Source organism: Equus przewalskii, chromosome 2 (assembly GCF_037783145.1).
Source record: "Equus przewalskii isolate Varuska chromosome 2, EquPr2, whole genome shotgun sequence".
Classification (NCBI taxonomy): Eukaryota; Metazoa; Chordata; class Mammalia; order Perissodactyla; family Equidae; genus Equus; species Equus przewalskii.
Window position 1 is genome coordinate 97,730,395 of NC_091832.1, and position 8,493 is coordinate 97,738,887.

Sequence of the window (8,493 nt, forward strand, 5' to 3'; positions counted from 1 at the left end):
TGTACAAAATTTTAAATTTTGATCTTTTCCTAGGCTAGCAATAGTCTTGTGAGGCTGGGTAGTGAGCTGCAGCTCCCAGTTAGCAACACGGTCAAGGGGTAAAAAACTGATACACTTCCACTCATTCCATCCCCATACAACCATTCTGTTTTTCACCTTCAGTACAGTATTCAATAAGTTACATGAGATATTCAACACATTATAAAATAGGCTTTGTGTTAGATGATTTTGCCCAACTGTAGGCTAATATAAGTGTCTGGAGCACACTTAACAGTAGGCTAGGCTAAACAATGATGTTTTGTAGGTGAGGTGTCTTAAATGCATTTTCAACTTAACAACGGGTTTATCAAGACATAACCCCATTGTAAGCTGAGGAAGACCTGGAATCAGATTTAAAGAATATAAAGCCTTAAATTGTTTGCCTGGTGGGTACAGCCTTTGATAAATATTAGGCCTGTTTCATACATTAAAATAACGAGGCTACCCTGTGAAAAAAAAGAAATATAATGCCTGACTTCCAAACCAGTATAAGAAATTAACAGGCAGAGAACCCCTATGAGTCAAAAAACATAATGCTTGATAAGTATAAAGCACAAAATAACTTGACAGGACTAAATTCAAATATAACATAATCACAATTAAGATAAATGAATTTAAAATGGCACCAAACAATCTGGATGAAAAAAAAACACAGACAGCTCAATGCTTACAAAAGGAAAAGTAAAACATAATCACACAACAAGAATAAAAGTGAAAGAACTGATAAAGAAGTGCCAGACAACAAAGAAATATGATGTAGCTACAGTAATTTCAAAGAGAATATAAGGTAAATATGAAGAAAATAACTACATTACTACACATAAAAATAGGATTATATCATACAAGAGCAAATAATTCACCAGAAAACTATAAAATACAAAATTATATTTCTTTAATAACAACCTATTCTTTTAAATGCAAAGAAAAATGTGGAACAATAAGAAAAATTGGAACATTTTCAATCATATGGGAAATTTTAAACAAAATTCTTGGAGAGATTCATACATTAAAAAGAGAAATTTTAAATCATCAGGGAAACGCAAATCAAAACTACACTAAGATATCACCTTATACCTGTTAGAATGGCAAAAATATCCAAAACAAAAAGTAACAAATGTTGGAGAGGTTGTGGAGAAAAAGGAACCCTCATACACTGTTGGTGGGAACGCAAACTGGTGCAACCACTATAGAAAACAGTATGGAGATTTCTCAAAAAATTAAAAATAGAAATGCCTTATGACCCAGCCATCCCACTACTGGATATCTATCCAAAGAACTTGAAATCAGCAATTCCAAAAGTCCCATGCACCCCTATGTTCATGGCAGCATTATTTACAATAGCCAAGACATGGAAGCAACCTAAGTGCCCATCAACTGATGATTGGATAAAGAAGATATGGTACATACATACAATGGAATACTACTCAGCCATAAAAAAGGACAAAATCGTCCCATTCACAACAACATGGATGGACCCTGAAGGTATTATGTTGAGTGAAATAAACCAGATAGAGAAAGACAAACTTTGTATGACTCCACTCATAGGTGGAATTTAAACATATAGACAAAGAGAACTGATTGGTGGTTACCAGGGGAAAGGGGGGTGGGGGGGCACAAAGGGTGAAGTGGTGCACCTACAACATGACTAACAATAATGTACAACTGAAATTTCACAAGGGTGTAAACTATCATAATCTTAGTAAAAAGTTTTTTTTTTTAAAAAAATGAGACATTTTAGGGGACAGCCTAGTGGTGCAGCAGTTAAATGTGCACATGTGACTTCGGCGGCCCAGGGTTTGCCCATTCAGATCCCAGGTGCAGACATGGCACCTTGTGGAAAGCCGTACTGTGGTAGGCATCCCACATATAAAGTAGAGGAAGATGGGCATGGATGTTAACTCAGGGCCAGTCTTCCTCAGCAAAAAGAGGAGGCTTGGCAGCAGATGTTAGCTCAGAGCTAATCTTCCTCAAAAAAAAAAAAGATATTTTAATTAGAATATAGAAAATAGGAATAATATTTTCAATCACACACAGTGTATTTACAAACATTGGTCAGTGGGTCATGAATATTTTTCAACAAGTACTGAAGAATCAATAAAATATAGAAGACATTTCCTGACTACAGTGGCATTATAGTATAAATCAGAAAGACTTTACTCCCTACCAAACCACTCATATGTAAGAAAATTAAACACACACATATATATTTAAAGAGGAAAATAATAAAGACTAATGGAAATATGTGTGAGCATGCACACACACAAGAAGATCTGGATGACAATAACATCATTGTGTTAGTTATAATTTTGTGCAGTTGCAAGTGACATAAAACCCAAAATAACAGTGGTTTAATCAAGATAGAAGCATTTTTTCCCCCATACTCATAAATATAAGTGCAGACCATGGGTTTTGAGGCATGACATCATTTATTACCTAAGTTTCTGTCGTGTTGCATTTGCTAATACTGATGCTTAATTTTATCCACCCAGAAGGGAAGAAAGAGTAGGAAGATTGAATTCCTTTTTCCTTAAGGACTCCTTCTGAAGTTTCACACAATGGTTCCTTTTATATCCCTTGACTAGATGTTAGTGATATGGCCACATATAGATGCAGGAAAGCTCGGGAAATGTACTCATGTTCTGGAAAGCCAGGCGTCCAGTGGATGTCATTCAAGCTTTCTCTTACTACAAACTATTTGGTAAACAGATATTTGGAGACCACTGACAGACTGTTGTCTGTCCCAGTTACAACAATAAATTAAAACAGGAAGAGACTCAATGACCAGAAATTACAGTCTTTGAAAAGTTATTTCATCAGTAGCAGAATATACACTGAATCCTGCCTTTTGAATTCATTTGCCCTTTTGAAAACAGCATTGTTTTCATAATTTGGTAATTTTGGGGGGTCCCAATATACTAAATTCAAATTTTTTTTTATGTTGTATATTGTATTGACAGACAATACAAGTACAAATTAGTTTTAGATATATATAGAAAAGATTGACGCAATTCCCAACATCAGTATTAAAACAAATTGATATTACTAGAAGCTTTAATTAAACATTTTAAACAAAATGATGTTGCTTCCTGTGCCCCATCCCCTTCTTCCTGTCTCCTCACCGTTTCTCTCATGTTTAACCTTCTTACCTACCTTCAGGAAAGGGGAAGAACACTGTTACTTGTTATTAAACTTACCCTGAATCTGCTTTTATTCTGTTAGAACCTACATATAAATGAGACTTTAGAATAAAGATTGTTTTCTGTCTTTTTATGTCTAACTTTCTATAAGAAATCGAATATTGAGAAAAATTTGGATTAGTCCTTAAAGAAGAGCTAATAAAATAGAAGAAATATACTAGCAAATATACAGATATGCACATATGTGAATGAGCGTGCGTCTATAGGTGTATTTATAATCCCAATGTCTGGAAAACATTTATATCTTAGTAATGGCTTCCAAAGCAATGTGAGTAAATGGCTGTTAATTTGCTCACAACTTCATTTGAAAAGGTAATATCTCTTGCAAATAATAAAGCCATTCAATTTAAAATAGCATTTTTATCATTTCAATAACTTCTAAAATACTTTTTTCATTTCTATTTTAATAAAAGATGTGTCTCAAAATATTAAAAAAAAATTAGCTGGAGGGAAAAAATGTACTGTGAATATCTGTGACAAATTTTATTCTTCCAAGATATGTATTGGTTATCTGCTGTCATTATTAGAATTTCCAAGTATAATATTTTCAGTTATTACTTTTATTGACACGTATTATGGGAACTGAGAAGACATATACTGCAGGATTTGGTAAAATGAAATACCCTTAAAAGAAATTATGTTGAACTTTAAAAAGTAACTTACAAGGGTAAAGCATAAATACGCTATTAATAAAGAGATATTAATCTACTATGAGGTGCCTACCCGAGTTTAATTTATGGCTGGTTTACTTTATACCACTGAACAAACTTTTTCTGTTCTTTTCCGTGGTTTCATAATTACTCAGTTTAAAGGAGCAGCATTATCCATACTAACGTTTCAGATCATATAACTAAAATGCAGTCCAAGCCTTTCTCATTATTAAGAACAAGCTCTCAATCCACTATGTAAGCAACATACAGTAATCTTTAAAGTTCTTGATTGTGGAATAGATTTTCTGGTTGTTCTGACTCTGTGACATCAATCAAGTTGTTGTAATGCTCTGAACGAACATTTATTCATCTTTAAAATGGGGCTAAGAAAATACTCTCCATAGGGATGAGTGATGATTAAATGAGACTGTACATGCAAATTCCCTAATCAGAGTATTATAAATAAAAGAGACAACAAACATTAAAATATTATTAATATTTCAATTCAAAACTACTGATTTAATTAATGATCACTTTAGTATTTGCAACGTATTTCTATCAATATTAAAATATATTTGGCTATGGGATCATATGTACTGTTTAGGAGAACACAACCAAAAATAAAGTTAATGCTTGGAAATCATTCAGTTTAGCAAGGATGAACTTTATACATGACTTAGTCTACAATTTGCACCTTTACGGCCTACCAAATGGATTGTTTAATAAATAACAAAATATTGTCTATTATATAGTAGACATGTAATATATAATATTGTGTCTACTGTATAATGAACGTTAAGATGAATGGAAATATCAGAAAATATTAGATAAATTGTTACAGGTTTTATAACTAGTATAAAATGCAGATAAATTAAAGGTATACATTTGAAATGAAACTATAAGGTACAAGAAAAACTAAAGGTAAATATTTAATTTTGCTACAGACCCATACTTATCCACCAAACTCAAAATATAGAACTAGAGAATTTATAATTTATGCTGATATATGCAGTTTTCAATATGCAGGACTAGTTTTACAAAATGTCTGTATCCTTTTATGCAGCATTGTGGTCAACATGCAATATTGATACATTGATCCTATTTTGTAAATTATTATAGACACTCATACATACATACACACAGGCACACGTTCATATAAAGATTGTAAAGATGCACACCAGTACAAGACAGTAATTATTTCATTATGTTTAGGTGTTAGTACTATGAATGATTTTGATCTTTTTATGCATTTTGCAATTGTACAAAACTATTTTGCACAATAACAATATATTATTAATTTTGTCATTATAATTAAAACATCAAATCTATTTCCATTTTAGATAAAAGCAAAATTAAGGACTCATGTCTAAGAAATATCTAAGTTTATTAAAATTTCCTGCCTTAGATATCCAAGCAAGATTAATGATATAAAAATTTTGTGATTGTTGGTAAGACTGAGACAAACGCAAGTATATTTATCTTTTAATAGATCTTAAGTCTGATTTAACGAAGTTTTAATGTTATACCTCATAAAACACCAGTATTTCCTATATAATACGAAAGATAGTAATTGGAATATATGGTCCAGTTCACATTCAATTACTGATATACTATTTCATAATAAAACTTGCCCTGCCGCTAAATCTTTTAATTTGTAGAGACTGTGTTCTAATTGGATTTTATAATGATAATTCCAAGAAATTATCTGGTAAAATCTCATAGTTGTTTTTATTTCCCTTTAGAGAGGGGTGATTAATTATTGAATCCATCAAATTATAATCTGTACAAAAAGACTAGTTTCTTTAGTGACTTAATAATTATAAGAAATAATCCAAAACTGTTACTTTAATTCTATAAGTGAAGCATATATTTGATGTGTAAATATAACATGATATGATTAACAGCAACATTAGGAAAGTTTTTTTTTTTCAAACATCAAGTCTTTCTTAAAAAACATCAATAATAAGGATAGCTGCAAAAAGGGGAACATAACTTTTCAAATGCAAGCAAAGCGTCTAATAAATAAAATTTAAGCAAATAGAAATAAAATAAATGTTAACTTTTCAAGTAGTGGCAAGTTCTAAAATATTAATAACATTATTAAAATAATATAAAAAGATATCGAGGTTCATGCAGAAACAGGACATTGGTCATACTGCTTGTAAGAGTGTATATCAGAAGAGTTGTATAGAAGACTATTTCATGATATATATCAGAGACTTTAAGTTTTGTATTTTGACTTACAGAAATTTATTCAATAAAATTATAATTGATTATATATTTATTTAAATTGACACCTATTTGTCATCACATTCGTATTAGAATGAAAAGATGGACATGTCCAGAAAAGATAAGATTGATTAAAAAAATTAAATGAAACCCATATGATGGTCAGTCATAAAACAATGTTAAATCATTAAAAAAAATTACAGAATTTTAAAATTGCTTGATAACATATAAAGGCGACCACTACACATTTAATATATAAACTCCAGCTTACAAAATAATATACACTGTTTTTTTGCAATATCTAAGTGTATAGACATGCTTTAAAGAGAGAAAATATATTCTTTTGCCTGCATATAATATGATTAAAAGAGCAGAAACATAAGGAATAAAAATTAAATATAATAGCTTTGTTACAATGCTAAGTGATTCTTTGATTTTCTTCCCTACATCAAAATATCTATTTATATGTGAGTTACATTTCACAGTTTATTATTCATATGTAACATTTACTTATTTAGGGTGAACATTTGCTTATAATCACAGAATAGCATTAAAATACTAAATTGCTTTATTTTAATTCTTAGGTGTTATATAAAGATAGGCTAAGTAAAATATAGTTTCATTTGCCATTAAATTCGCTTTTATCATGGTGGATGTGGCAGAGCTCTAATATATCTAAGCATAATTACTAGATTACTATGCATGCTTGAAGTAGTTACCGTGGCCATGATGGTTACCATAATAGAGTCTGTGGCTTGTGGATTAAAACATTTTTTCAAAGCTGAGAAAATGCCATAGAATTACATTTTCTCCTGAAGAATACATCTTCTCATAAACGAAATGAAAGTAGGAGAAAATCCTAGAAAATATAGCAAAGAAATAGTCATCTTAATGTTATATGTCTTCTCTCCATCCTATTACTCTTTTTATTTTCATTTTTCATCTTCCATTAGACATTGTATTCTCTTTATATTAAATCTTGAACAAAGTGAAAAGTTGGGGGAGGCATATGTGTATATTCATGGTTGTAATTTAAGATTCTTCTAGGTAAAGAAATCACCGATCTGTAAAATATAAGTGACCCAGATTACTGCGGGGAGCCTTGCCTGCTGCCATTAACCCTTACCTCCGTAAGGCAAACCTATGAGTAAAGAAAGCTTCTCACAGCAGTCTGTGACCAACATCTGTGAGAGCGGAAAAGGATTATAAATAGACAGAGCAGATAAAATGAGGACAAAAATCTGGATCAGGAAGCCTGAAAACCAAATATCAAATACTTGAGTTTATTTGAATAACAACTGAAAGCAAGCTTTAGCCTCACTTTTCAAATGTAGTTGATTCCTGAATATGCAGAATAATTATTCATCTACACAATAATACAGTTTATCCAAAAGCAATTTTAGATATTGTGAATATAAACTCATGGAAGTAAATGTGATTGTTTAATGGGCATTGATCTATAGTGAAATAGCATTAATAAGAAAACATTTGAGCATGGTGTATACATATTTACATGCTAATATATAGTCCTGTAAAACTCATCATTTCTTTACTAGTGCAGGAAGGAACTCCTTCTGTAATCATTACAATCCAAAATTTCAAGGTAGATTTAATTCCTTGTTTACTCGCTAATATTGTAAGTGCTATTTACACATTTTCCATTTGTAAGAATTAATATGAATCCCTTTAACATATAGAATTTCCTTAGCATTTAAAACAATATTAAAGAATAAATGTTTTATTTGATTATTCTTATAAAGAATACAGCTTACTCTCATAATTATAGAATTTTTTCTGAGTGTCTGAGACTCTGAGAAAGGAAGTCAACCTTTCTGTGAAGGCCACTGAACCAATTTATAAGTGATCAGTTATCCATCCATCCAAGAAATCTGAAAGTTCTGGTTTTGTTTATCCACTGAAAGGAAATAGAGCTTCCCACATTTGTGTCACATTCTTAACACACGACAAGAAATTCTTTATTCACAATGTGACTAAAACTGCACACTTCCAAGTTGATTGCCAATAATATGTTTTCTTCTGTATTATCTGTTCAAAGTTTCAATACTTTTACTCAGTCTAACAACGCACGAAACTGGCGGAATCGATACAATCATAGAAGTGGTATCTACAGTAACTGTTTTATCTTGATAATAGTTCACATTTTTAATGTCCTGTATATCAATTTGTTAAGATGAACAGAAAAATTGTATATAATGATAATGTGTTTGAGCTTGTGGATCCTCAAAGTTCATCTTTAAAATGCCCTCACTTTACACGTGGGAAAAAATGGGGCTGCAAGTGGCTTAGCAACATAAAAAAGGTCTTAGATTGAATGCTGTGTTGAGACTAGTGCCAAAGACTCTTATTTTCAATCATTC